The 27,408-nt window shown below is 46.4% G+C and overlaps 2 long non-coding RNA genes across 5 annotated transcripts in view; one reads left to right on the top strand and one right to left on the bottom strand.

Moving 5' to 3' along the window:
• Positions 1 to 10,003, top strand: part of LOC123605408 — a 32,425-nt gene extending 22,422 nt beyond the window's left edge. For 2 of the 4 annotated variants that reach the window (XR_006715760.1, XR_006715754.1), the window contains exons 6-7: positions 1,838 to 2,037; positions 9,531 to 10,003. This is a non-coding gene — a long non-coding RNA (uncharacterized LOC123605408). Of the gene's footprint in view, positions 1 to 1,837; positions 2,038 to 2,512; positions 2,603 to 9,530 lie in introns of those variants that run through there. The other 2 variants (XR_006715758.1, XR_006715765.1) reach the window with 2 other exon arrangements.
• Positions 10,004 to 20,830: 10,827 nt separating this feature from the next.
• LOC123605419 lies at positions 20,831 to 27,186 on the bottom strand. The gene is made up of 2 exons (XR_006715766.1): positions 27,040 to 27,186; positions 20,831 to 21,079 (listed from the first exon to the last, which is right to left on the bottom strand). It is a non-coding gene; the product is annotated as an uncharacterized LOC123605419 (long non-coding RNA).
• Between the last annotated feature and the right edge of the window lie 222 nt (positions 27,187 to 27,408).

Here is a 27,408-nt window from a genome sequence, read left to right on the forward strand (position 1 = left end):
TTTTGTTGTGATTTAATTCCAAAGAGCTGACAGTGTAGTTTATGTCAGTATCATTATGTATTTGAGGCAACATTTGAGGATGCCTTTACACTCGACCAAATGGGAAAGGAAAATCTGCCCACCTTTTAGGGCAGCAATACTCGGCTGGGGCCAGTTTTGCCTCCCAGAGCCATCTGGTGATGTCTGAGACACGTTTGCTTGTCAAAACCTGGGGGTGGGGGGGACAAGGCTGCTACAGGTATCTAGAGGAGAGAGGCCGAGGATGAGACTAAACATCCTACAATGTACAGCCCAGCCTCCGCTCCACTCCCCAACAGGACAATGAAGGATCAGGTCAAAATATCATTAGTACCCCGGGTGAGCAGCCCTGAGTTAGAGACTCTTGGTTATTTACAGACTTTGATGAATAATCAAGCGTCAAGAAATGTGTGGCACACGGGGCGCCTGGGTGGCGCAGTCGGTTAAGCGTCCGACTTCAGCCAGGTCACGATCTCGCGGTCCCTGAGTTCGAGCCCCACGTCAGGCTCTGGGCTGATGGCTCAGAGCCTGGAGCCTGTTTCCGATGCTGTGTCTCCCTCTCTCTCTGCCCCTCCCCCGTTCATGCTCTGTCTCTCTCTGTCCCAAAAAGAAATAAACGTTGAAAAAAAAAAAAAAAAGAAATGTGTGGCACAGGGAGAACTACAGATGCCATCCAGGTGCTTTGGGTAGCCCCCGCCCCCAGCAGCAGCATCACCAAGCAGGAAGTTATGAGAAACACACGTTCTTAGGCCCCGCCCCTTCCCCACTGAATCAGAATCTTTAGGGTGGAGCTCAGAAATCTATGGTTTAACAAGCAAGCCCTGCAGGTGATTGTAATACACTCTCAACGCTGAAAGGCCTGCTTAGCTGACCGTGTCCCCAGGTTACCTCCTCCCGCATGCTCCATGCCTGAGCAGCAGGTGGCAGCCGACCAGAATAACGGGACCAGATAACTGTAAGCCCTGCATAAAGCCGAGATGAGACACTGCATGCTTGCGCCGGATTAACTGGGGACAGCTGGCACCAGTGCACTACCTCACACTCAATAATGCCACGTTTCTAATTTCGGGAAAGGTAGGGGGGAAAGCATGGTTCCAACTCACTCAGAGTCTCTTCTTAGCCACATAGCACTTACAGGGCTTTGAAATTGTTCAGTTCTAACTTAAGTTACTGAGGCATATTCACCAGCAAAGGATGCGGGGAATAATCTGGTTTGGACTTCTTCTAAAGCACTTCGCACCCTATAAAATCCCAAGCCATGAGAATAAATCATTTCTGCTGCCTGGGGCACCTTTGGGCCAAGCACTTGGCACAACGCACACCTGAGTGGCTCTTGGATCCCTCCTGGTGAATGATGAACATCTCAGATTTCTGTGGATCTTTTGTCAGGCAGATAAAACTAAATTTGTTCGGCAAACTTGAAGGATTACAGCGAGTGCATTACCGTTCACATAAGTTTTCCATTTGAGCCACAAGGGGGCACCCGCCACCCTGCCATGGGAGTCCATGGTCCAAATAAAGACCCTGAAGGGGAAGGTTGCATGACCTATTAAAGAGTGAAGGAAGGAGGAGGGGACTGTTACTTTGTTGGTAGAGTGGCTCAGTGGTGTGACTTTTGGGTTGGACCTCCGCCCTGAACTCTAGAGCCGGGTTTCTCAAGGTGTGGTCCCCAGTCTGGCAGCATCAGCATCACCTGGGAGCTGTTGCAGGAAAGCAAGTTATTGGACCATGTCCCAGACCAGCTGAATCAGAAGCTCTGGGGGCGGAGCCCAATGATTTCTGTTTTAACAAGTGTTTTCTTCTCCCCCATCCCCTCCAGGTGACTGTGCCGCTGGCTCAAGTTTGAGAACCACTGCTCTGTAGTCCAGAATATCTTCCTGGGAATTAGCTGGGATGCAAAACCATGTTGCCATCTGATCTCATCACACTTCTGCCAAGAGGTGAAATCTAAGAGTCCACGTTCTTGATGCCTGACATCTTCTTCAGGTCACTTACCTGAGAACACCTGAGGACACTGAGGTCAGTCATTCTGCATGAATATGTGCAGTCAGTCCCTGGCCCATGTAAGTGGGATTGCCACAGAGAACCAAAGACCAGGGGTCCCCGAACGGTGTGGTTCTGACTACATGTGGAAGCAGTCACATTGCAAAATCCCCCTCCCTGTGCTTCCTTGCTTTTCTATTGTCTCATACCCAGCTGCTGCTACAGCCCCTTCCCCCTTTCCTTCCCGCTCACTGCCAACCCTCGGTTTGCCCTAGTTTTCTCCTTTTTTGCCCCTAATCTCCCGCACCTCTTGTCCTCTTCCCTCCACCTGGTTCTGGTTTGTTTTAAATCACACAAGTCTCAGGGATAGATTTAGCAAGGACAGATACCCCACACGGCATTGGCGGGAGGCAAGGAGAGAACAGAGTGGATAAGGACAGATTTTGGTTCAGGATAAAGACTGAGAAACACCCAAGTGCACTGGACAGTCATCGCTTCTGTCCCTGTGCAGTGCAAGCCTGGGGCAGGGAGACCATGCTGTGGGCTGCAGAGCGTGGAGGAAACCCTTGAGGGCAATTGGACGTGAACTAAGCCCTGACAGGTGAGGGGGCTCCGGGGGAGCGGAAGGGAGGGAGGGGCCCTTTCAGCCCATAGCAGGAAGGAGCTCGAGTGTGAGGAGGCATATTAGCCTGTAGGGGATGATGGATATGATGCAAAGTCGTGGGAAGTGAGGCTGGATGGTTCCCCAGATGGAGGAGGTGACAGATAAAGTTGGAGTCAGTTCTTAAGCAGAGAACTGTGTGTAAGAATGAATTATATTGGTATTAAGAAAGCATCATCGTTTGCAGGAGTCGCAGTTACAAAGCCTGCGGAGTGAGGCAGGTCAGATCAGAAGCAGTAGGGCCTGGAGGAGCTGTGGTCAGCTAGAGCACATGCCCTCAGTCTAAAGTGGGCACTTACTACATGAATCCAGACAGTTAATGCCACGGGAAAATGGGAGTCCAGAGGTGCCAAATCTTACAATGTCCCGAGAGAAGTCAGAACTCGACTTCTTTTCCTTAACGTGAAGTTTCTTCATTTTTAAAAACAGACTAGATTTTATTTTAAATCGAGGCATATGGGCACACACTTTACATCAGTTTCAGGTGTACCACATAGTGATTCGATGAGTCTGTACATGACGCTATGCTCGCCACAAGTGTAGCCGCCATCTGTCGCCATCGGAGGACGACTGTATTCCCGATGCTGTACTTTTCATCCTCACGACTTAATCATTCCATAACTGGACCAGGTACCTCCCACTCCCCACCCCCTATTTTGCTCACCACCCTCAGCCTCTTAACCTCCGGCAACCATCAGTTTGTTCTCTGTATGTATGGATCTGTTTCTGCTTCTTTTTGGTGTTGTTCTTTTGTGTTGTTTTTTAGATTTCATATATATGTAAAATCGTAAGGTATTTGCCTTTCTCCGACTTATTTCACTTAGCATAATAATGCCTTCCAGGTCCATCCATGTTGTTGCAAATGGCAAGATCTCATTCTTTTTATGCCTGAGTAATATTCCACTATTCATATATATCACATCTTCTTTATCCAATGCATCCATTGATGAACGCTTGGGCTTCTTCCATATCTTGACTATTGTGAATAATGCTCCAGTAAAAAAAAGTGCATGTGTCTTTTCAAGTTAGAAAAGTTTCCTTTTCTTTGGTTGAGTACCCAGTAGTGGATAGTATAGTATTTCTGTTTTTTATTTTTCGAAGACTTTCAATACTGTTTTCCAGTGGCTGTACCAATTTGCATTCCCACCAGGAGTGCTCAAGGCTTCATTTTTCTCTACATCGTCACCGACGTTTATTTCTTATCTTTTTGACATAGTTGTTTTGACTGGTAAGAGGTGATCACTCATTGTAGTTTTCGTTTACATTTTTCTGATGATGAGTGATGTTGAGCACCTTTTCATGTACCCGTTGGCCATCCGCATATCTTCTTTGACAAAAATTGTTTTTTAGTTGATATTTATTTATTTATTTATTTATTGAGAGAGTCTGTGCATGCACGTGAGTTGGGGAGAGGCAGGGAGAGAGGGAGACAGAGAATCCCAAGGAGGCCCCATGCCTCCAAGATCAAGTTTGGAGCCCGACTGGATCGCTCAAACTATGACATCATGACCTGAGCCAAAATCAAGAGTCAGACGCTGAAATGACTGTACCACCCACGTGACCTGGCAACATGTTTATTCCTATCCTCTGCCCAGCTATTTTGTTGTTTGTTTAAGTAGACTCCATGCCCAGTGTGGAGCGCAGTGTGGGGCCTGAACTCACAACCCTGAGATCAAAACCTGAGCTGAGATTAAGGGTTAGATGCTTAACTGACTGAGCCATCCAGTTGCTCCTCTGCCCATTTTTAATCAGATTATTTGTTTCTTCATTTTCTGGGGCACCTGGGTGCCTCAGTCGGTTCAGTGTCCAACTTCAGCTTAGGTTATGATCTCATAGCTCCTGAGTTCAAGCTCCCATCAGGTTCTGTGCTGACTGTTTTAGATTCTGTGTCTCCTTCTCTCTCTCTCTCTCTCTCTCTGCCCCTCCCCCACTTGCTGTCTCTCTCTTTCTCACAAAAATAAATAAAAACATTTTACAAAATTTAAATATGGCAGCTAATTAAAAATTTTAAAATCAGGCCTTTGGTTGGTAGATTCTGACTTGGATTTTTTTAAATATTTAACTTAAAGATTTTAATCCTTTTTTTTTTTTTTTTAGTTTTTATTTACTTATTTAAGTAATCTCTACACCCAATGTGGGGCTCAAACTTATGACCCTGAGATCATGAGCTTCACACTCTTCCAGCTGAGTTAGTCAGGTGCCCATCTGACTGGATTTTTTTATCTGGCCTGGGGATCTGTACCATACTCTCAACATACTAAAACTATTGTGTCTTCTTAGTTTCCTCCTTCACTCTTTTCTGTTAAATCAACTTATTATGAATAGCCAAAAAATGAGTATAACATTTACTGCACAAAAACATCGTAGTCTCCATGATCCTCACACAGCCCTATAAGATTAGCTACTCTTATAGAAGAGAGACCCCTTAGTTCTCTCAGGGAAAATAACTTGCTCCAGATCGCACAGTAAGCGGGGAAGCCGGGACTCCAGCCCAGGTGGTCAGATTCCTGAGTCATACATTTAGCCTGTGTGTAATATCCTTTCCTGTGTAGTTCAGTTACCGTATGTCAGTCACGGTTTTCCCTCTTCCACACATGAGTGATATTCATGAGGTTGCGTTTACCTTCTTGTGTTAAATTTTCCGTGTGCTTTTTCCCTTGCCCATGCCCTTGTGCGGAATGTGAGTCTGCTCTGGTTGGCTTGTCAAATATTTATGAGTCCTTGCAATGTGCCGTGCAGCGTGCTGGGCAACAGTCATCCATCTTCATGAAACTGTCTCATTTCATTTTCTTATTTTACTTACTTTTGAAGTAAACGCTACCCCGAATGTGGGACTCAAACTCACAACCCACCCCAAGGTCAAGAGTCATGTGTTCTACTGACTGAGCCAGCCGGACGCCCCCGTGCAACTATTTTAATAGGAGACGGTGACAAACAGAAGCACAAAATCTCCACATAATATGGGATATCATCTTGGAATAAAGGCGTCTCCAGGATGTGGTGAGATCACACAGTGGAGTCCTGCAGGTGGGGGAAGGGGTAGGCCAGAGATGACTTCCTGCAAGAAATGTCATGGGGGCTGAACGTTGAGAACTCTGAGGAACAGGAAGGTTCTAGAAGCCAGCTCTGGAAGAGGCAGAGGGTGTAGGGTGTGGGCTTCAAGAGGAGTCTGGGACAGCAGGGTGAGATCTACGAGAGGGCTGATAGGCCACTGCCAGAGAAGGCAGGGTTGTTGGGCTAAGGGGCAGACCCCACAGAGAGAATGAAGATTGGTTTGTGAGGGAATGGGCAGGATGAATGAATTGGAAGGCAGGAAGAGGGCATTGTGAGAGCTGAGCCTGGCACTTGGGAAGGACACGCTACTTCCTATCGGTGTGGTGCTTCTGAGCAGGCCGCTTCACCTCTGTGAGTCTCAGTTTCCACACGCAAAATGGAATCAGTCTCTCGCTCACAGTTTGGTGAGTGTTGCATAAGATGCCCATGCCAGGTCTAGGCTAGTGCCTGGCCAGGGCAATCACTTAGACGATGTGAGTTGTCATCATTGGAGGCACGTGGTAAATGTTTTTTCGATGAATGAAGGAGATCAATGGCTTAAGCCACCTCAGTGATACCCACTGGAGTTGGGAGATCAGGGCAGGAGCTTGAGACTGGCCTGTGATTCTACATGTCTTTTGAGGCCTGGGAAATAAGGGTCACATTCATTTGAGACGTACATACATTGTAGCTTTATGATAAACTCCGAGGGAAGCTATCTAGTCCCCCTGAGCAGCAACCTGCCTCAACATGCAAGTCTGACCACAGACCCTGCAGTTGAATCAGCCATCATTTGGTGTTGAGGCTGCTGATTTTCGACAGAGGGCTTGTCTGCACTCAGGTGAATCTAACATTCCGGCGGGCTTCGTCATTCCCTCCAGGTGCAGACAGCCCCACCAGCAGAACCCTATCTCTGGGGCAGCTGCAGCAATCTGTAGCTCCTGGCCCATCTGGTGGAAATAAGCATCCGTTCAGGAGGCATGACAGCCACGCCGGCTCCCGAGTGATTGATGGATACAGCTGCAGCCCCAGTGTCCCTTGCTCCCAAATAACACAGAGCAGGACAGTCTCCCGGCCACTTGGGTAGCTCCAGGTGGCCACTTTCACCTTGGGGATTCCCAGGAAAAGAGAGGGAAAACTCTGTAAAATGATTACAATCGTGCTTTCCATATATGTAGTTATGTTTGCTTGAGGATCTCAACTGCTGGGGCACATGTCAGTTTTTCTCCAGGGTTTCTGTGCCAGCAGCTGTGTGCCTTGATTCTCAGGTAGTGATTAGGGCCCCTGGGGGAAGGGACCTGAAAAGTGGAAGTCTGGCTTACTTTTTTTCTGAATGAAATCATTTCTGTGACGGTGGGTCCCACACTTACCTGTGTGCTAGATTCCTCTATGGAGTAGGAACACCCACAGGCCTGCAGGTTCTGGAAGGATAGACCCAGACACCTGTATCATCAGGACTTCTCACGCTGTGGTCTATAGGTCGCCTGAATCCAATCACCTGGAGTGCTTGTTTAAAAATGCAGGTTCCGGGGCACCTGGGTGGCTCAGTCAGTTAAACGTTCGACTTCGGCTCGGGTCACGATCTCATGGTCTGTGACTTTGAGCCCCGCGTCGGGCTCTATACTGACACCTCAGAGCCTAAAGCCTGCTTTGGATTCTGTGTCTTCCTCTCTCTCTCTCTCTCTCTCTCTCTCTCTCTGCCCCGCTTGCGCTCACTCTCTCAAAAAAAATAAGTAAACATTAGAAAAAATTTTTAAATGCAGGTTCCTTGGCTCCACCCCAGACTCATGAAATAGACAGCTCTAGAATATTGAGGCCTCAGGTTGTTTTGACTGAAGTGTCCTTGACATTCCACATTGTGTTACTTTCATGATTCCATATTTGTATACATTGACCACCACAATATGTCTCGTTACCATCTATCCCCAAAGTTACCAAAAAATTTTTTTCTTGTGATGAGAAGTTTTAAGATTTACTTTCTTAGCACCTTTCAAATTTGGGGTCCAATATTACTGACTATAGTCACCATGGTGTACATGATATCCCATGACTTATTTTATAACTAGAAGTCTATACCCCTAACCTCCCCTCATCCATTTGGCCACCATCATTCACCCTCCCCTTTGGCAACCACCAATCTGTTCTCTGTATCTATGCGTTTGTTTTTGTTTTTGTTTTGTTTTGTTTGTTCACTGGTTTGGTTTTGTTTAGATTCCACATATAAGTGGAATCATACAGTATTTGTCTATCTGATTTATTTCCCTATGGATGGCTTTATTTTTTTATTTTTATTTTTTATGAATATAATTATTGTCAGATTGGCTTACATACAACAGCCAGTGCTCATCCCAACAAATGCCGTTCTCAATGCCCATCACCCACTTTCCCCTCTCCCCCACCCCCACATCCACCCTCAGTTTGTTCTCTGTATTTAAGAGTCTCTTGTGGTTTGCCTCCTTCCCTCTCTGTTTGTATCTATTTTTTTTCCGCTTCCCTTCCCCCATGGTCTTCTGTTCAGTTTCTCAAGATCCACAGATGAGTGAAAACATATGATATCTGTCCTTCTCTGACTGACTTATTTTGCTCAGCATAATACCTTCCAATTCCATCCACGTTGCTGCAAATGGCAGGATTTTATTCTTTCTCATTGGACGGCTTCATTTTTTTTTTTAATGTTTATTCATTTTTGAGAGAGAGAGTCAGAGTGCAAGCAGAGGACGAGCAGAGAAAGAGGGAGACACAGAATCCAAAACAGGCTCCAGGCTCTGAGCTGTCAGCACACAACCAGACATGGGGCTCGAACTCATGAACCGTGAGATCATGACCTGAGCCAAAGTCGGGTGCTTAACCGACCGAGCCACCCAGGCGCCCCAGGATGGCTTCATATTTAACAAGTGCCTTTAACCTCCAGTCTTGAATACATTTACGTTAGAGAGCTACTGCATAAATGATTCCGACACATCCTGATGCTTGGAATGCCACTGCTCTGCAACGATAAAAGTTGTACTTCTATCTTGCACACCCCAGATATTTTTTCCCTGACTCAACTATGCTTCCCTCAGCAACTCAGAGAAGTGTTGGCCAACAGAACACAAAGAAGCAAAGAAAGTAGAAAAGCGATGTAATCTGAAGCCACATTGAGTCTGAGTCCAAGAAATTGTGATGGAAAAACACTAAGACTCCTCACCTTGACTGTGACAAAGCTTGGGAGGGTGAAATGGGATGTGTGGACTTTCTGAAAACTGTCGACACTATACAGTTCTTTGGCAAAGGGGCTGCTTGTAGTTAGCGACCTACTCCCGGAGAAGAAGCTGCTTCTAGACTTATGTGGCTTTTGACTCCTCATGGCAGTCTTGGGACAGGACGGTGTGAGCAGAGAGATTGGGAACTTGTATCCCAAATGTCAGATGCCTCAGCCCTGGCCTTAGCCTGCAACGTCTGACCTCAAGGGAGCAGAGGAGTGCAGTCCACGTGTCTGTGCAGTGTTTTAGGGCAGGCTTTGCTGCTAGCCCCATGGAGCCCTCACCCCTGTGTCCCCTCTCCCGGCGGTCAGTGTGAGCAGTGTGAGTCCCTTAAGGGCCAGTGCAGAGCCATTCTCTAAGGAACCTAGCCGGCCAGACAATGGCCAGTCTGTTCCTGTGTTCGCTAGCACCCAGGCAGTTAACCCAGAAACTGCCCTTGTGCCCTTCGGGGCAGGCAAATTTAAAAGCTCTCCTTTCAACTTTGGCCCAACATCTCAGAGGCTGAGAAGATGCCCTTTCCTCCCTCAAAGCCTAGTTTTTCCATACTCTTTGCCCCTGAGGCCTTCAAGAGGGTCCCTTTTCTTCCTCTGCAGCTGCTGATCCCTGGAAAATTTATAGATCTTCAGAAGAATTCCCCTAGGAACTCTGGAGACAAGAGAAACCTATGTCCACCCAGCAGTACAGACTGGGAATGCTCAGAATGTCTTTCTACCACCCCCATGAGAGCCAGAGATCAAACAGCTATCCCAGAAGGCCAGAAACTGGAGATGTTTTTAAAATTTGTTTTAAATTTCATTTTATTAAACTTGGTGTTGTTTCAAAACTTGAGACAGATTACTAAAATGTACACAGTGTATCTCAGCAAGAGGAATGAAAACAAAGGGAAAGTAAAGGAAGGGAAACAGACAAAACCAGGTAGAATTTTTTTGCATGAATTCTTTGGTATACCATTAGTAAAAGGCAGCACACAGGTTTGGTTCTGAGCCTTTTAGCAAGCAAAAAAGTGATCAGGGCGCCTGGGTGGCTCAGTTGGTTAAGAGTCTGACTTCAGCTCTGGTCATGATCTTGCATTTCATGACTTCAAGCCTCACATGGAGCTGCTGCTGTCAGTGCATGGCCGGCTTCAGATCTTCTGTCCACCCCTCTCTCTGCCCCTCCCCTGCTCTCTCTCTCTCTCTCTCTCTCTCAAAAATAAAAATAAACAGTAAAAAAAAAAAAAAAGCGATCAGTCCTAAAGGTAACTCAAATATCCTCCAGTCCTTCACCTTCTCCTTTATTAAAAAAGAAATCTATCATTTTTGGAGCTTCTTTGTGCCAGGCACTGTCTTAGGCACTGAGGATAGAACAAAATTAGGTCCCTGACTTCAAAACTGGTCCCTCCAGTTGAGGGAAAGAAACCATATCCAAGTAAACAGTGAACTGTGACCGTGTGTCAGGTGATAATAAATGCTAAAAGATAAATGAAACCATGTGCAGGGAGGTACGAAGCCCAGGGGAGGGTGCAGCCATTTCAGACTAAACGGTTGGGGCTGTCCTCTAGGGAGTGAGGAAGTGAGATGCGTGGACGTGGCAGAAGAGCATTTGGGGCACAGAGGGCAGCATTCAAAAACGACAAAGCAGGAGGGCAGCTGGTGTGTTGGAGAAACTTCTAAGACATCAGTGGGGCTCAAGCACAGTAAGGGGCCAGGAGGGAGGCAGGAAGTTGTGTGCGATGCCCTTTGGGGTTGTGCAGCCTGGCAGCCCCCGGGAAGAGATGAGGTCAGAAGGAGAGTGGCATCTTCCAGGCTACGTGATGACTTTGACTCTCAATTGGAGTCAAATGGGCAGCATAGGGGAGTGTCGAGCAGAGAGGTGATATGATTTCAAGAGATCACTCTGGCCACTGTGTGAAAAATGGGCTGCAGAGGGTGTTGGCTCGTCTCCTAGGGCAGGCCGTGACAAAATACCACAGACTGGGTGGCTGGAACAACAGAAGGGGATTTTCTCACAGTTCTGGAAGCCCAAGATCAAGATGTCGGTAGTTTTGGGGATTTTTCCAAGGCCTTCCTCATGTGTCTTCACATGGTCTCTGTGCACACAAATGTTTGGTTTCTGTGTGTCCAAATGTCACTTCTTCTTGGTGAAGATATCAATTAGATTGAATCAGAGCCCATCCTGATGGCTTCATGTTAACTTTATTATCTCTTTCAGGGCCCTATCTCTAGATATACTCACATCCTGAGAGTGCCTGGGTGGCTCAGTTAAGCATCCGACTCTTGATTTCGGCTCAGGTTATGATCTCACGGTTTGTGAGTTCCAGCCCTGCATCAGGCTCTATTCTGACAGTGCAGAACCTGCTTGGGATTCTCTCCCTCTCTCTCTCTCTCTCTCCCTCCTCCACTGTTTCTGTCTCTCTCTCTCTCTGTCTCTCTCTCTCTCTTGCCTGCTCTCTCTCTCTTTCTCTCTCTCAAAAAAAAAAATGTATATATGTGTGTGTACTCACATTCTGAGGTACTGGGGTTGTTAGAGCTTCTACACATGAACTTGGAGAGAACACAATTCAGCCCACAATGGGGCAAGGGTAGAAGCAGGAAGACCACTTTGGAGGCTAGCAAGAGCTGGCAGTGTGTGGAGCAGACCGATAGGCGTGTAAGGAGAAGTGCTCCAATTCTGCAAATACCTTAAAGGGAGAATAGGGCTTGCTGATGGGTGGGACGGAGGGTGTGAAGAAAGAAAAGATTCAAGGATGGCTCCCATTTGGGGGGCCCCAGCAACTGGAGGCACGGGGTTGGCGTTTATTGAGACAAGGAAAGCTATGGAGAACAAATGCAGGAAGATGCTGAGATCAGTGAGTTCAGTTTGGGGCATGTCAAGTTTGAGGCATCCAAGAGGAAATGTCAAATAGCCAGTCTGGGCTACACCAGTCTGGAGTTTAGGAGAGAGGTCAGCATTTACTGACCTGTAATTATTCTTTCTCGTTTCTATGATCTCTTCGCATTCTTTGGTAACAGCATTAATGAGATGTAATTCACATACCGTGAAATTCACCTGGCTCGAGTATAGAATTTGGTGGATTTTCATATATTCACATGGTTGTGCACCCATCACCACTATCTAATTTTGGAACATTTTCATCAGCCCCCAAAAAGAAACCCCGTGCCCTTTAGCAATCAGTCCCCATTTCTCTCTCCTCTCAAGCCCTTGGCAGTCATTAATCTACTTTCTCTCGCTATGTATTTGCTTAGCCTGGACATTTTATAAACATGGAATTCTACAATAGATAGCCTTTGGTGTCTGGCTTCTTAGACTTAGTGTAATGTGTTCCAAGTCCATCCACGAGTATCAGCACGTTATTCCTTTTTTATGGAAGAATAAGATTTCATTGCATGGATACACCGTATTTTGTTGATCCATTCATCAGCTGATGGACTTTTGGATTGTTTCTGCTTTTTGGCTGTAGCAATAATGCTGCTATTGCTACATAATGCTGGACACTTATGAGAAAGTTGTTGTGTGAATGCGTATTTTCAGCTCTCTTGAGTACGTGCTTAGGAGAGGAATGCTAGGTTATAGGGTAACTCTCTGTTTAATATTTTGAGGAACTTCAAAACCATCATCCAAAGCAGCTGTACCAATTTACACTCCCACTAGCAAAGTATGAGGATTCTGGTTTCTCCAGATATTGTATAACCCTTGTTACTGTCTTTTTGCGTATAGTCATTCTAGTGGGCATGAGGTTTTTGGTTTGCATTTCCTGGAAGACTAATGATGATGAACATTTTTCATGTGCTTCTTGGCCACTTGATATCATTTTTAGAAAAATGTCTTTCATTTTCAGAAAAATGTCTTTCCAAGCTCTTTGCCCATTTTTAATTGGGCTATTTGTCTATTTACTGTTGAGTGCTAAGGGTTCTTTATATATTTTGGATACAAATCCCTGTCTGGTATATGATTCACAAATATTTTCTCTGTTCTTTGGGTTGTCTTTTACTTTCTTAAGGATGCCCTCTGAAACAAAAAAGTTTTTAATTTTTTAAAAGATTTTATTTTCTGTAATCTGAACACCCAACGTGGGGTTCAAACCCACAACCCCAAGATCATGAGTTCCATGTTCCGCCAACTGAGCCAGCCAGGCACCCCCAAAAGTTTTTAATTTTGACAAACTGATATATAAATTTGAAAGCCATCAGCATGTAGATATTATTTTAAGCCACAAGACTCCATGAGAGTCTCTAGGAAGTTAATTTAATAAGGAATGGAAGTATCCAAGGGCACCATGGTTGCTTATTCAGAGGTCCAAGATGTGAGAAGATACCAGCAAAGGAAGCCAAGAAGGCTTCTACTCCCATTTTCCCTCTTCTCTCATTTTGGAGTGTTAATCCTTTTCTAGGGTGACAACAGAAAATTCAGAATTCTTGTTCTTTTTTTAGGCAATGCCGTTCTGGTCTTTGTCTCAATTCACTTTTTCAAGGCCATGCAGACCCTAGAGTCCTTGCCCCATTCCACTGAGGTGTCCTTTTTCTTCCAGCCTCCTCATCCAATGACCTGATGGCCTCTGGCCATAAATCTCTATAAATTCTCACCTCAGACCATGCATCATTTGCAGCTCCATCCACTGGTAAGATTTTTCACGTCCATCCCATTCATTCCAGCTAGACCATTCTTGAATGTGGCTGTAATATAGCTGCCATTCATTTTTGCCTTATATTGGGCAACCAGACCAACCTATCTGTAAACCAAGCTACGGCTTTTTCATCCTCCTTCAGCTGATCTTAAGGACACCCACCATGGCATAGGTGCAGGGACGTTTGTGCCACTGTGAGAGGCTACCTGGAAGTCTGGACTATCTGTCCTTGCAGCTTGATCGCAAATACACCATTTTCAACAGCCATACAGCTGCTGGTCCCACCCAACTTTGTGACTTGGTGGATGTGGCAGAACCCAGCTCATAATAGGCAGTTACAGACACATGATCACTTTGTTCCCGATGGTCAAGCGTTCTATCTCTACCAGGGCTCACCACGTTCTTTGCCCAAAGGTGTATGCTTGTCTGCTACAAATTGCATGGCCTTGTCCCAGAATCCCTGGACTGCGTTATGATTCTCCCCTGGGTGTTTTAGCAATTTGTCTTATACCTTAGAGGGAGAACTTTGGCACACCTCTGGCCATTCGACCCCTAAACACTTTGCAGTGGGGTGGTTGGTCTCTGAACCTTCACAGCATTTTTATCCCACCCTGTTGGCTGCCCTGTCTTATCAAGCCTTCCAGTGTGTGGCCACCTCTTCCTCATCCTGTCTGATCAGCCTGATGCCATCAGTCTAGCGGATCGGCGTGATGCCCTGTGGGATGTCCAGGTGATCCAGCTCGCTGAACTGTATATGACAGAAGGTGAGACAGTTAAAAGAGCATGGAAGCAGAACTATAAATGTTGTCAGTTTCATGATAATGTGGACTGTTTCTGATCCTTTTTTTTTTTCCCCCGGAGCGGTACGTGTTGGCTTTAATCACTTTTTTTTTTTTTTCGGATCCTCTTTTCTAATGAACATAGAAGACACATTCACCAAAGCAAGAGCCACATGCTGTGTACCTTGGCCTTATTAATCTTCTGTAGCAAAAACAGCACCTTCAGTGCAGCACACACAGCCAGGGCTGCCACCCGCTTGAGTTACGGTAGTCTGCAGCCATTCTCCAGATCCGTCTGGTCTCCCTCGACCCCGTTTCAGAGAAAAGCACTGTGTTCACTGTGGACCGTCATTTCCCCCAGGCTTCTGAGATCTGTAGATTAGTTGTCTGTCGCTGTGGACAAATTTCCCAAAACCTGGTGGCTTCAAACAACAAATATAAATGATGTCATGCTTTCTGTGGGCCAGGGTGGAAGCAGCTTAGCTGGGTGGTTCTGGTTCAAGGATCCTCATGGGGTTGTAGTCAAGGCGTCAGCCAGGGTTGTGTGGTCTGAAGCCTTGACTGGGGTCAGGAGGGCTTCCAAGAAGGCTCATTCACGTGGCTGGCACATGGTGCTGGCTGGGATGCCTCAGTTCTCTTCCACGTGGCCTCTCATCCTCCAGGACCTTTCTTCTCCACGTGGCTTCTCCTGCAGGACAGTCTGAACTTCTTTACATGGTGGCTGGACTCTGTGAGAGAAAGAGAAGAGTTAGAAAGCCCAAAACTTCCAAGTCAATCTAATCACGAAAGTGACATCCTATCACTTCTGCCATATGCTAAACTTTCCTTTAATGTTTATTTATTTGAGAGAGAGAGCATGAGCAGAGGAGGGGCAGAGAGAGAGAGGGAGACACAGAATCCCAAGCAGGCTCCAGGCTCTGAGCTGTCAGCACAGAGCCCGACACGGGGCTCGAACTCATGAACCTGGAGATCATGACCTGAGCTGAAGTCAGACACTCAACTGACTGAGCCACCCAGGTGCCCCAATTCTGCCATATTCTGTGTGGTACAAATGAGTCCATAAATCCAACCTAAACTCAGTGGGAGGGGATTATAAAAAAGAACATGAGTAAGTACTAGGAGGAGGAGGGTCAATGAAGATTGTCATAGCTACCCTAACAGCAAGTTTGCCTCAAACTGGGTTCCTTCACACATTTTTTTTTTTTTTTGAGAGAGAGACAGTGTACAAGCAGGGGAGAGGCAGAGAGAGAGAGAGAGAGAGAGAGAGAGAGAGAGAGAGTGTGTGCACACGTGTGAGAGAGAATCCCAAGCAGTTTCCACTCTGTCAGCACAGAACCTGATGTGGGGCTTACGCTCATAAACTGTGAGCTCGTGACCTGAGCCGAGACCAAGAGGCAGATGTTTAAACTGACTGAGCCACCCATGTGTCCCTCCTTCACACATTAAATCCCATGTCCCAGGAAGGTGCCTCTAAGTCAAAGTATTTTGAGTCTTACGTTCTTGCTCCTTGCTCAAGACCCCTCAAATATAACCCCTGAGGGCCTTCTCTAGCTGCAGGTGATGCAGGCTAGCTAATTCTTACTGCTCTCATTGTATAATCGCTTTCTCCCTTAAGAAGCCCAGCATGTCCTGGAGTTTAATCCTGCTTATTGGGAAGTGAGGGCAGCTCCATGAGGTGTTTTTGGGGAGAGGCCTCTACAGCACCGTCCAGCACTGGCAAGGGCTAACTCTAACCAGGAAGAAGTGGGCTACCTCTGCAGAGGCACCTCATGGGAGAGGGAGGCCTCCCCGTGGGTGTGAACAAGACCAGAGCATCTACCCAGATGTTCCCATCCGATGTTTCAGGGTTTCCAGCCAGGGCTTTGACCTCAGCATAACAGTAAGTCCGGGCTGAGCTTGTACGTGTCTCTGCAACTCTGAAACTCCCAACAATCAAGTTCTGCTTTGGTTCCTCTGCTAGGTTAGCTTCTCTACTCCAGGAAATAAGGGCCTCTTTGTAAGCTACCAGATAAGCCCTCTGGCTGTCATACTTAGCCTTTAACTGTTTGTTTAACAGTTTGTTAATGACCCTCAGTTTCTCCCTGCTGGCAGAGCTTCAAGACAATTTAACAATAACCAGCTAACTCTGCTACCCTTGTAGACATCAGCCACACTGCTCTCCCATATCGTGCAAATGCCCACTTCTTACCACTCCCATCAGGCTGTTCCCTTCCACCGGGATGCTGCCCCAGGCCACCACCAGTGAAACTTCAGCAGTGAGGTTGTCACCTTATGCCAGACACTCTGTGCCCCGTATTCTATTCAGGATGGTGTCCTCCTTGCATTCCTGGTGGTGAGTGAGGCAGTTCCGCAGCCCCATCTTTCCGCCTGCTTTCTCCAACCATTCCTGTGCTAGACTGGGTTCTAGAAGCAGATGCCAAGATGTGATGAAGTTCACAACATTTATTTGTGGAAAATGGAGGGAGCAGGAGTGGGCAGGGGGAGTCTTCAGACCTTTTGTGTGTCTGATATCTATTTAAAGAGACGTAGGGTGCACCTGGATGGCTTGGTCGGTTAAGTGTCCGGCTCTTGATTTCAGCTCAGGTCATGATCTCACAGTTCATGAGTTTGAGCCCTGCATCCGGCTCTATGCTGACAGCATGGAGCCTTTCTGGAATTCTCTCTCTCCTCTCTACCTGCCCCCCCACCCCCCGTCTCAAAATAAATAAATGTACTTTTTTTTTTTTTTTTTTAAGTTTAAAAGAGACCTAGGGAGGAAAGATGGTCAGGAAGAGTCTCTGACTGTGGAGTGGTTCTAAGAAACTTTCAGCCAGGCCAGTGGAGAGTTCTCAAGCCAGAGTTAGAGGAATCGTGCACTAGGACTCTGCTGTGCAGAGTCATTGCTGGGAGCAGTTCTGGAAAGCATTGGACTGGGCACAGACCTACGGAGGGAGTAGAGGGACTGTCGGTCAGCTACACACCCCACCCTCTCCAGCTTCTTGCAGCAGCGTGAGAACTGAGCAGCCTTTTCCTGGTCTCCCAGGCTGTGGGTGCCCTGACTATAAGCTCTGGTTGACTGAGCCCGGCAAGAATATGTAAATGCCTCGAACCTCCAAGCATCTGAATTGGAGGCCCCCTTCTGCCCTAGAAGCTCAGCCAAATGCCCCTCCCGGTCTGCCTGTTCCCCATCCTATCCCATGCCCATCCCTCTCACTGGCCCTGGGTACAGGCCTTGTCTCAGGAATGAAAACTGGAAAGGCGTGGGATTGTGACTTACAGCGATTTGTGATGGTCTTAGCTGCTCTGCCTTTATGGACCTAACTTCTACCAAAGCAGTCATTCCTGGGTCCAAAACAGTCTTTTCCAATAAAAGAGAATCCCAATAAATAAAATGTATTTATTTATTTTGAGAGAGAGACAGAGTGAGTGTGGGAGGGGCAGAGAGAGAGAGAGAGAGAGAGAGAATCCCAAGCAGGCTTCATGCTGTCAATGCAGGGCCCGACATGGGGCTGAAACTCACATACCGTGAGATCATGACCTGAGCTGAAAGCAAGAGTTGGACGTTTAACTGACTGAGTCACGCGGGCACCTTGGCTTCTTCCTTTCAGACTATGCTCCTCATCTCACCCCCATCCTGCCCTCACTTTCCACGAATGAAATAATTAAGTCTCAAATGCTCCCATATGAACTCATTTCCCTGGACCTTTTCTCAATCCCAGGAAAAACCCTGGGCCGTAGGACTAAACTGGCTGTGTATAAGGGGGTGGGATGGGCACAGTGAGGAGGAGTGGTTAGGGGGGCAGATGGGAAGCCCCGACCATGAAAACACGATGTATTATATAATAGACCACTGTTCCTTGCCAGGAGGGTGCAGACAATTCTGTTTTTTCTAATGTGCTTAAGACCACTTGACCTGTCTCCAGATATTCAAGGAAGAGATCTTTGTGTCTTTGAGGCAAGAAAACAACTCTTAATGTCGTGCAGTGGGTGGACTAGGAAAAGGAAATAACAGGCAGTGTTTATGTCCCCTTGGGTGCCTCCAGCAGGCATGGGGGAGAGAGGAGGACGTCAGAGCGAGCTCAGTCTACCTAAGCACTTTGCTGTTGTAGCCTCTTCGGGGTGAAAACTATCCCTGCCCAAACCTCTGGAGGAAAGCGATATCCCCTTCCCTTGCCCTGCGGCCCTGCAGGACAGAACACCTTGTTCCCCCTTCAAGAGAAGGCTGCTGTGACTGTTCCCTTCCACAGTCAGGCTGGCAGCCCTTTCTTGTTTCTAGCAGCAGGACAAAGAGCTGATGCAGAATGACCTAGGCCGGGGGTTGGTCTTGGAGCAGGGGTTCTTCACAGATCTCACAGTCAAAGTGGGTAAGGGCAGGGATGCTGATCACAAAGTGGAGCCACCTCTAAGTGTGAGGAGCATGAGAGCACCACACTCTGCCACGGGCCCCAGGCAGACTGGGAACTGGCTGCCAAGCATCACTGGAACTCGGCTTCTAAATCTGTTGGTGGATAGATGATAGATAGATAGATAGATAGATAGACAGATAGATGATAGGCGGATAGATAGATAGATAGATAGATAGATAGATAGATAGATATAGATAGATAGATGATAGATGGATAGATAAATGATAGAAGATAGGTAGATAGATAATAGATGGATAGATAGATGATAGATGGATAGATAGATGATAGATAGATGATTAATAGATGATAGATGATAAATAGAGAGATGATAGATAGATAGATAGATAGATAGATAGATAGATAGATAGATAATAGCACCTTCTTCGTATCCTTGTCTTGAGGTTTAAGGGAGAGTAAGGTGTGAAAAGTGCCCAGGTCAGGCCTGGCATTGCAATGTCTTACTAAACAAAAGTGGCTGTGACAAGTGTAATCTACTTCCACAACTGAGATATGTCTGAAATGTCCCATTACTTGGTTATTTTTGTAAAAAATCCAAAGAAACCCAACTGTACTCCCCCATTCCATGAGGCTTTCAGGAAACTCAGTTTCAGTTGTTATTCCAGCTCCTCCATTCCCAGGTTTCACAGAGTGCCCAGGGAGTGGAGAGACCGCTGTAGGTGACACCACAGACAGATGCTTGGGTCTTGTCCAGACACAGCTGAGCACCTGTAACCTGCTGACCCTGCATTTGCATGCTTCTCAGGGAGGAACAGTCCCAAGCTGGGCTTCCGCATGTGGGTCCTGCCTCCCTGAGCCCACCATGAAGCTCTCCCCGTCCCATGCTTTAATGCCCCAGGTCTCCATGTGATCCCAGGGATCTGCAGGAGAATATCTCTAGGGTCCCATCACTCACCAGTCTGCAGATCTCCCTCTGCTGGAGAAAACCCTGCTCATCTTCCCAAAGTCAGACCCCTCGCTGTGTAGATGTGCTATGCCCCCTTCCCTCTGTCAGCTTGGTAAGATCTTCAACAGAGAGAGAACTGGCTGGCTTTGGACAGTTTTTGCTTATAGCTCTGTGTCACTGGGAGGTAGAGAGGGAGAGGGTTTTAGGAGACTGAAATACATATTTATTTATTTATGTATTCAAAAAATCTCTTCTCAGTGTTAGATGCCACTCTACTCCGTGAGATTTATTGGTGAAAAAGTTCCCTCTTTCCAGAGGCTCCCATCCTAGTATGTGTGGGGGTCAGATCCTAAGTGCATAAAGAAATGTAGAAGGTGACAGCGCCTAGCATTAAAATGCTAGAAAGAGAATAAAAGAAAGTAATAGGATAGAGAATAGGGCAGGAGAGTTAACATTTGGTTGAGTGGTTGAGAAAGGCTTCTTCAAGGAGGTGATGTCTGAACTGAGCCTCATATGCTATAGGAAGCCAGCCAGGTGAAGATGTGGGCAAAAGTGGTCCAGGGGGAGGGAAAGGTCTTGCATTGGGAAAGAGCTTGGCCTGTTTTAGAATCATCAGCGAGATAGTGATGTATGATGGGACCAAAGAAGTGTTTAAAGACCTGGTCATGACCTTTCAGCCATTGCAGGGAGTATGGATTCTATTTTAAGTCTGTTGCAAAGCCCTTAGAGAGAATGGGAAGCAGAGCAGTAACATAATCTGATTTATAGATATATTTTTAAGTTTATTTCTTTATTGAGCGGGGTGGGGTGGGGGGAAGCGGGGACAGAGAAAAGGGGAGAGAGAGAATCCCAAGCAGGCTCCGCGCTGTCAGCACAGAGCCCAATGTGGGGCTCAAAATCATGAACCATGAAATCAAGACCTGAGCCAAAGTCAGAGGCTTAACTGACTAAGCCACCCAGGTGCCCCTCAAATTTATATTTTTAAAAGATAACTTTGGCAGCTGGGCAGAGACTAGTTTGTGCAAGGGCACAAGTGGAAGCAGGAGGCCGCTGAGAAGCTGCCACCATGGTCCAGGGGAGACCATGGCTCTCTGGTGGCAGCAAGAGAAGGCTGTCCTCCCACAGGAGACTGCCATCAGCGTTAGTGTTTTGATATTGCCTGCAAAAGCAGAATGACTTCCTTTCCCACTTACCATAAACATTTTAATTATCCTCTGTCTCATTTCCCTTTTTATTTATGAATAAACATATGCATTTCCCCACCAAGTTATTTTAAATGTTATGCTCTGTCAGTCAGATTAATTTCTGTTTATGAGTACTTTTGTGACAGGCTCTCTTTTTCCCAACTTCCATTCGTGTTGGGTATTTCAGAACCTCACTCCCTTCTCCCGCCTCTCTCTTCTTTTTTCTTCTTGTAAGGCTTGCATCTGGGCAAATCCTGTCCCCATTTTGGGGTAAATTCCTCTTTGTGCTGTTAAAAGAGAAAATGAGGCATATTAAAAACTTGGAGAATTTATTTGGGTGAAAGTCTATTGGAGTCAGGCAGCTCCAAACCGGAAGTGGTTGTGAGAGCTCCGCTGACTGGAGCCGGGGAAAGACTTCGAGAAGGTACAGAAGCCAAGGGAGGAAGGTGTTTGGCCACAGCTCAAAGCCTACTTGGCTGTCTGTGATTGGTCGTCCTTAGGTTTTGGTTTCGTAACCTGGGGGCATATGCTTACTTAGAGTCTGGTTTGCTTGCTTGCCACCAGGCATCAGAGCCACCTCAGTGTAATGTCTCCTTATTCAGTTAGCTTCCTGTCTAAGTAAAGACTGCCACAATAAAAATCAGGCATACTTAGTCATAACCCTGCATTGCTTAAGCACCTATTGTATGTCAGGCACCAAATTAAAAATTTGCCTCATAGAGTTCTCATGAGAGTCCTATGACGTGGGTGCTTCTACTGTGCCCATTTTACAGAAAGAGCAAAGCTCTGGGAAACTAAGCAGATGTCCCCGGGCCTCGTGCTAGAGTGGGAGGCAGAACCAACATCCAGACCCAGGCCGTCTGATTGATAAGCCAACTCACCCCTGCCTGCCCCGTGGCTGGTTGGTTTAGTCTTAGCTGACCCAGTTTGAGAGCAGAAGGACGGAGAACTATGTGAGCATACACTATATACACTTCCTTTCTCTGTGCCTAAGTGAAGTAAACAACATACAAATTCAAGTTCTAATGCAAATAAGCAGCTATTTGTTGGCTGAGTGAAGCCTTTTGGGCATTTTCTGTAGCAAGTCTATGGCTCTGAGGGTGAGACTAGGCCTTGATTGAATGTGACGTTGCTGTCAGTCCCGATTTGTGCTTACAGATGAGTGACGGTCCCTGGAGGCCCCATGACACTTGGATGCAGCCCTGCCAGGGCTCCTGCACACCGCACCTCCCCTCTACGAACACAGAGCTGGTGCAGCTGCTAAGCCCATCGGGCCTAATGACTGTCTTCATTTTCATGCCTGGCCATTGTTAACGACATTTGGCCATTGCACACACACGCACTAAATAGAATTAGGATGTACTGGAAAATGTGACTTCTGCATAGGAAGTCACAAATCCAAAAATTGCCATCTGGATCTTATGTGGTCTTACACAAGACGGCAGCTTCTCAAGACAGCACATTTCGGGGGCAGCCGGGCAGCTTCCTCTCTGTCCTTCCTGCCCCCAACTGCTGAGCCCAGCTCTGTGACCTGGGTGGAGTAGGAGATGGGCCCGTAGATGAAGAATCTCCGCCTGTGCCTTCCTTGTTCTCAGACCGTGACCACTGACAGGCCGGAACCCTTCGCTCTGTCTTTGCTGATGCTGCAGCGAAGGCTTCTTTTCCCTTCTCAGAAACCTCACTGACACCATCTCCCAGTATCACCTTGTGTCTCATTCTCTGCATAGACAGAGAGCCCTTTAATTGTTTCATGAATTTTATCAAGGCTGGCATGGCTTTCCTGAGGACGGCGAGTAGGGGGCCGGCGAGCGTAAACCCTCGCTGGCTGTTACCCATCACCACTGCTGCCGCTACTGTTGCTCCTGCTACCGCTGCTAATACTACCACTGATGTTACTACTGCTGCTCCTACCACTACTGCTCCCATTGCTACTGCTGCTGCTGCCACTAGTGCAGAAGGGAAAGGAGACTCAGGAGTCAAGTTGACCCAAGTAAAGCCATGTTGGTTTCAGGCTGACCCTTAGCCTGAACGTCAGCAAGTCATAAAAAGAGTCACAAGATCTGACCCATAGGAGACCACGAGACCTCACGGACTCCCTCCGGCAATAAAAGCCACAAAATTCGGCCATTCTTAAAATTGTCCCATGTGAGGAACTGCACAGCCTTAAGACAGTTGGAAAAACTACCCACCCAACATAAAAAATAAACCCAAAATTAAAGAGTTAGCCTCTCCCTGCACAGTTACCTGGTTTAAAAAAAAAAAAAAAGTCGTAAAACGCTTCGTTAGAGACAAAGGGTGGTCCTCTGTCTCATCTGGGAGGAGAGACCACTACTTACTCTCTGAAGGAGCTCCTTTCTCCCTCCTATACTTAACAAATCATTGTCCCTTTCTCTAAATGGCTTGCTCTTGAATTTTTTCTTGTGGGAAGTCGAGAGCCCTGGTGGTGGTGGGCCTGAGGCACCCCCTCTCGGGGCCTCGCCCATCAGGCATCACTGCCATTCATCCTGTTCTGCTGCTGCTACCGTAACCTCTGCTGCTATTACTACTGCTGCGACTCCTGCCTCTACTGGCAACAGGGTTCGTGCCTTCTACATCTCTTATATTCTAGAAAACTGCTTGGTACAGAATAGGCGTTTGTTGAACACTCAGCAGCCTGGCTTTATGTTTCCGTTTTACCACTGGTAAAACACCCATCGGTGATTCCCAAACACTACCTTTACATAGGAGTGTACCATCTGTGTAGTTACTGTTCTCAGTATTCTTCAGACCCGTGGATCACCTTTGTTTTACTTGATTTCTTTTACAATCTGTTTATTACATCAGTTCCACAAATGGAAAACCCAGCACCTCATGCATGAAGTCGAAGGAAACTTTAAACCTCATTTATAACTATGAAGAACAAAAATGTTTGTCCTTGTGCATCTAAAAATTTCTATGTCACCTATGAAATCCGACATTGATGTCTGAGTTTACTAGAAGGGGATTGGAGCACTGACTGTCAACGCCCTTTAGACGGTACTACTTTTTTGTGTTCTCCACCCTTCTTGTTGCCAGAATCTGCACCCCTGTGCCTAAAGGCTTTTTTCAGACATAGAAGGCCCCTCTGCCCTGCTCCGGCAGCTGCCAGGGAATGCACCTTCTGAGGATAGCCTGAACCAATGACTGATGGGAGTTGATGTGAAAGTGGCCCAGCTTCCTCACTGCCTCCGCGCCCCCCCACCCCCACCGTGGGATACTTCTGAGGTGTGCCACTTATACTGTTGCCCAGAGTTTCCTAGGAAGGTTGAGTCCCAGGCACTTGCTGCAGTTGCTGACTTACTAACACACCCATTGTTGACTGCCTGCCTTTTCTCTATCACCTCCCCAACCCTTTCCCAGTGTCCCTGTGCTTCCTAAATGAACTACTTGGTCTGAAGCCCTTATTTCTTGGTCTGCTCTGTGGGGAGCCCAAACCAAGTCAGGGGCCGCTTGTAAATCGGTGGATGATGGTCACTTTCACATTCACTAATTGAGGTTTCCATGATGTGTGCTTTCCACAACCGTGCACTGTCTCTGCAGATTTATCAAATGGTCAGTGGGAGCAAGTGCGATGTGCGATCGTATTTTGACAAATGTTTTATCCAGGTAACATTTTCCTACCAAAGTAACCACTTGAAAATATTTTCCACAAAATATTTTCCAGAAATTGAACCAAGTCTAAACAGTTTCAAGTTGGCTCTTTCCTATACACACAAGTAAACACAAGACAAACCTTTTATTTGGATAGTGTCCTCCCACGGAGCAGTCAGTATGCTCAAAGCCTGGGGAGTTACTAAACAGAGAGATTGGTTGTACATGAAGTTACTTAATCACTTTGAGAGTCTAGAGATAAAGGAGATATTCACCAAGTATTACTATCATCACAATATTGTCGTTAATTACTAATATTGTAGTAATATTGTAGTTAATTACAAATAACTACTAATAACTAATTATCACAATATTGTAGTTAATTACTAATATTGTACTAATATTGTAGTTAAGTACAAATACTATTGTAATATTGTAGTAATATTACTAATATTGTAGTTAATAACTTCAAAATCCTCACACTTTTGTCACTGTGCTGTCTTTTTTTTTTTTTTCAACGTTTATTTATTTTTGGGACAGAGAGAGACAGAGCATGAACGGGGGAGGTGCAGAGAGAGAGGGAGACACAGAATCGGAAATAGGCTCCAGGCTCCGAGCCATCAGCCCAGAGCCTGACGCGGGGGTCGAACTCACGGACCGCGAGATCGTGACCTGGCTGAAGTCGGATGCTTAACCGACTGCACCACCCAGGCGCCCCACTGTGCTCTCTTTTAATTGAACCCTCCACATCAAAGCTTTGCCATTGTCTCCTGCAAAATCTCAGTCCAGGGAATGAAGTAGCACCAAAACCAGCTTAGGTTGAAAAGGCAAGTTTTATACTTAGCTTTGTGGATCTAGATGTTACTTATTTTTCTACTTTGCCTCTTCAGAGACCAATGTCATCAGGGCCTTAGTTTCCTTCCAGCTTTCTCATGTACCATCATTACAATATGGTCGTTGACACTTCACGCCTAGTGCAAGGATGTTGGAGTGCTGTTCCCATGTCAGAGGCCCAGGAACAGGAAGAGGGGCCAAGTGCAAATAGGGCTAGCTTGTTTGCCTGTTGAACTGGCCCTTCCCTTATAAGGAACCAGAAGTACAATTTAACAGCTTCTTTTCACATCTCATTGGCTTGAACTGTGTCACATAGCCACCCACTTGCAAGGGAGGCTGGGAAACGTACCTTTTAATTGGATCTTCACCACCAACAAAATTAGAATACTGTTAATACGAAAGAAGGGAGAATGGATCCTGGACAGGCAGCTAGCTTTCACTTCCGGAGAATGAGGGTCAGAGAAAGCACCTTAGAGGAAGAGACATCTCAGCTATGACCTACAAATGAAGAATTACCTATGCTAGTAGCAGTGGGAGAGGCTTTCTGGGAAGAGAGATGGCAGTGTATAAAAGAGGGTACAGAGAGAAGAGAAAAGAGCTTAGCTCTCCAGGTTGAGCATCCCAAACTGAGCAAGGTGAGTCTTCCAGACCTTTCCCTGGCTTTTCATAGAGAGGCACGAGGACTGTAGCCAAATCAGAAAAGAATGCTGAGCAGGAATATTAAGTGTCTATTCTCAGAAAGTGAATATTATATATCACCGTTCCTCCATGACTCATCCCTTCCCAAATATCTTTAATTTTGAGGGCATGGTATTTTTTCCACTGTGAGTATGAAATGGTGGTCCCTCTTCCTGCCAAAGTCCTCGTCAGCTTTGTTCTGGACTTTGGAAAAAAGAAATCCTGTTTCCTGTCCTTTGTTTCCTGGCTGCAGCCTCTGGTTCCACCCCCTTCTTGGGCTCACAGTGTCTATTTCCGCCTCAGATTCTCTTACAAGCCCCTAGATCAGTTTTCTTTTCCTTAGTTACTAGTTAGTCGTGTACAGTTATCAAAGAAGAAAATAACTTCTCTCCATCCAGGTTTTTTTTTTCCTTTCCCCGTGGATTACCTTGTTTTGTTTTTTCTTAAGTCAGTTTCTCAGACTCTGAACACAGGAGGAAACTAAGCAGGTGTTGAGGGCCTCATTCTCCTGGGGAATATACTAGAGCAATGTTGTTTTGAGACCAGAAATGATGTAATCAGGTCACTGGCAACAAAACGAAGACAAGGAAAACTCCAGGGTTTTAGGTCTTGGGTGGGGAGATTGAGAGATAGAACACTGTGGCCAGGAGGTGGAATCAAGTGTGCCCTGTCTAAGAGAACAGCTTCCAGGTTTGCATAACTTCTTCTGTTTCTAGGCTAGCTGACCTTAGGCAAGTTATTGGACTGCTCTAAGCTTTAGGGGTGTTTGTTTGTTTGTTTGTTTGTTTGTTTTCATTTGTAGAAAAGGAGCTACTAGTTTCAACCTTCAAGTTGCATGGGGTAAATAAAATGATACATGTAAAGTGTTTGGCATATCCCCCCTAGAAAGCACTCAACAAATAATCATCATTGTTATTACTAGTACGATTTAGAGCATTTGTGGGTTTTTTTTAATTAAAATAATGATATTCTTCATAACGTGTACCAGACTAGCATTAACCCTGAGCCCTCCCTCCATGGAGACTTGAGGGACAGATAATAAACTCCTGTGAGTGAGGGCTACCTGGGTGGATGATATAACCCCAAATGTTCTCAGTTTGAGGTTAGCCCCAGCTATCCAACTCACCTGGGAAATGCCTGAGGGTGAGGAAAAGACAGCCTGCTCTGGATTCTCTCCAGGGCGTCAGTGGGTTAGTCTATTGACAGATGAGGAGAATTCCAGCTGGAAATACAGATTTAGGAATCATGATTCTCTCCCTCACAATGGCCTAAAGGAGTATCGCTTTGAATCTTTCCACCAGTCTGTTAAAACTATTTGGATGTTGACTGCAGTTCAGAGCTTCGCTTCTCTAAACCACTAAACCACTACCTCCTGGAAATTGTTGACCAAGACGAGAGGATTTAGTAGGCACGGTTCCGGGAGTGTGTCTGTTACACAGTCAACTGCATTTGTATCTTTTCCGTATCACGCAGGATAGGCTAGGGTATGCAGTAG

The sequence above is a fragment of the Leopardus geoffroyi genome, chromosome A1 (assembly GCF_018350155.1).
Source record: "Leopardus geoffroyi isolate Oge1 chromosome A1, O.geoffroyi_Oge1_pat1.0, whole genome shotgun sequence".
NCBI lineage: Eukaryota > Metazoa > Chordata > Mammalia > Carnivora > Felidae > Leopardus > Leopardus geoffroyi.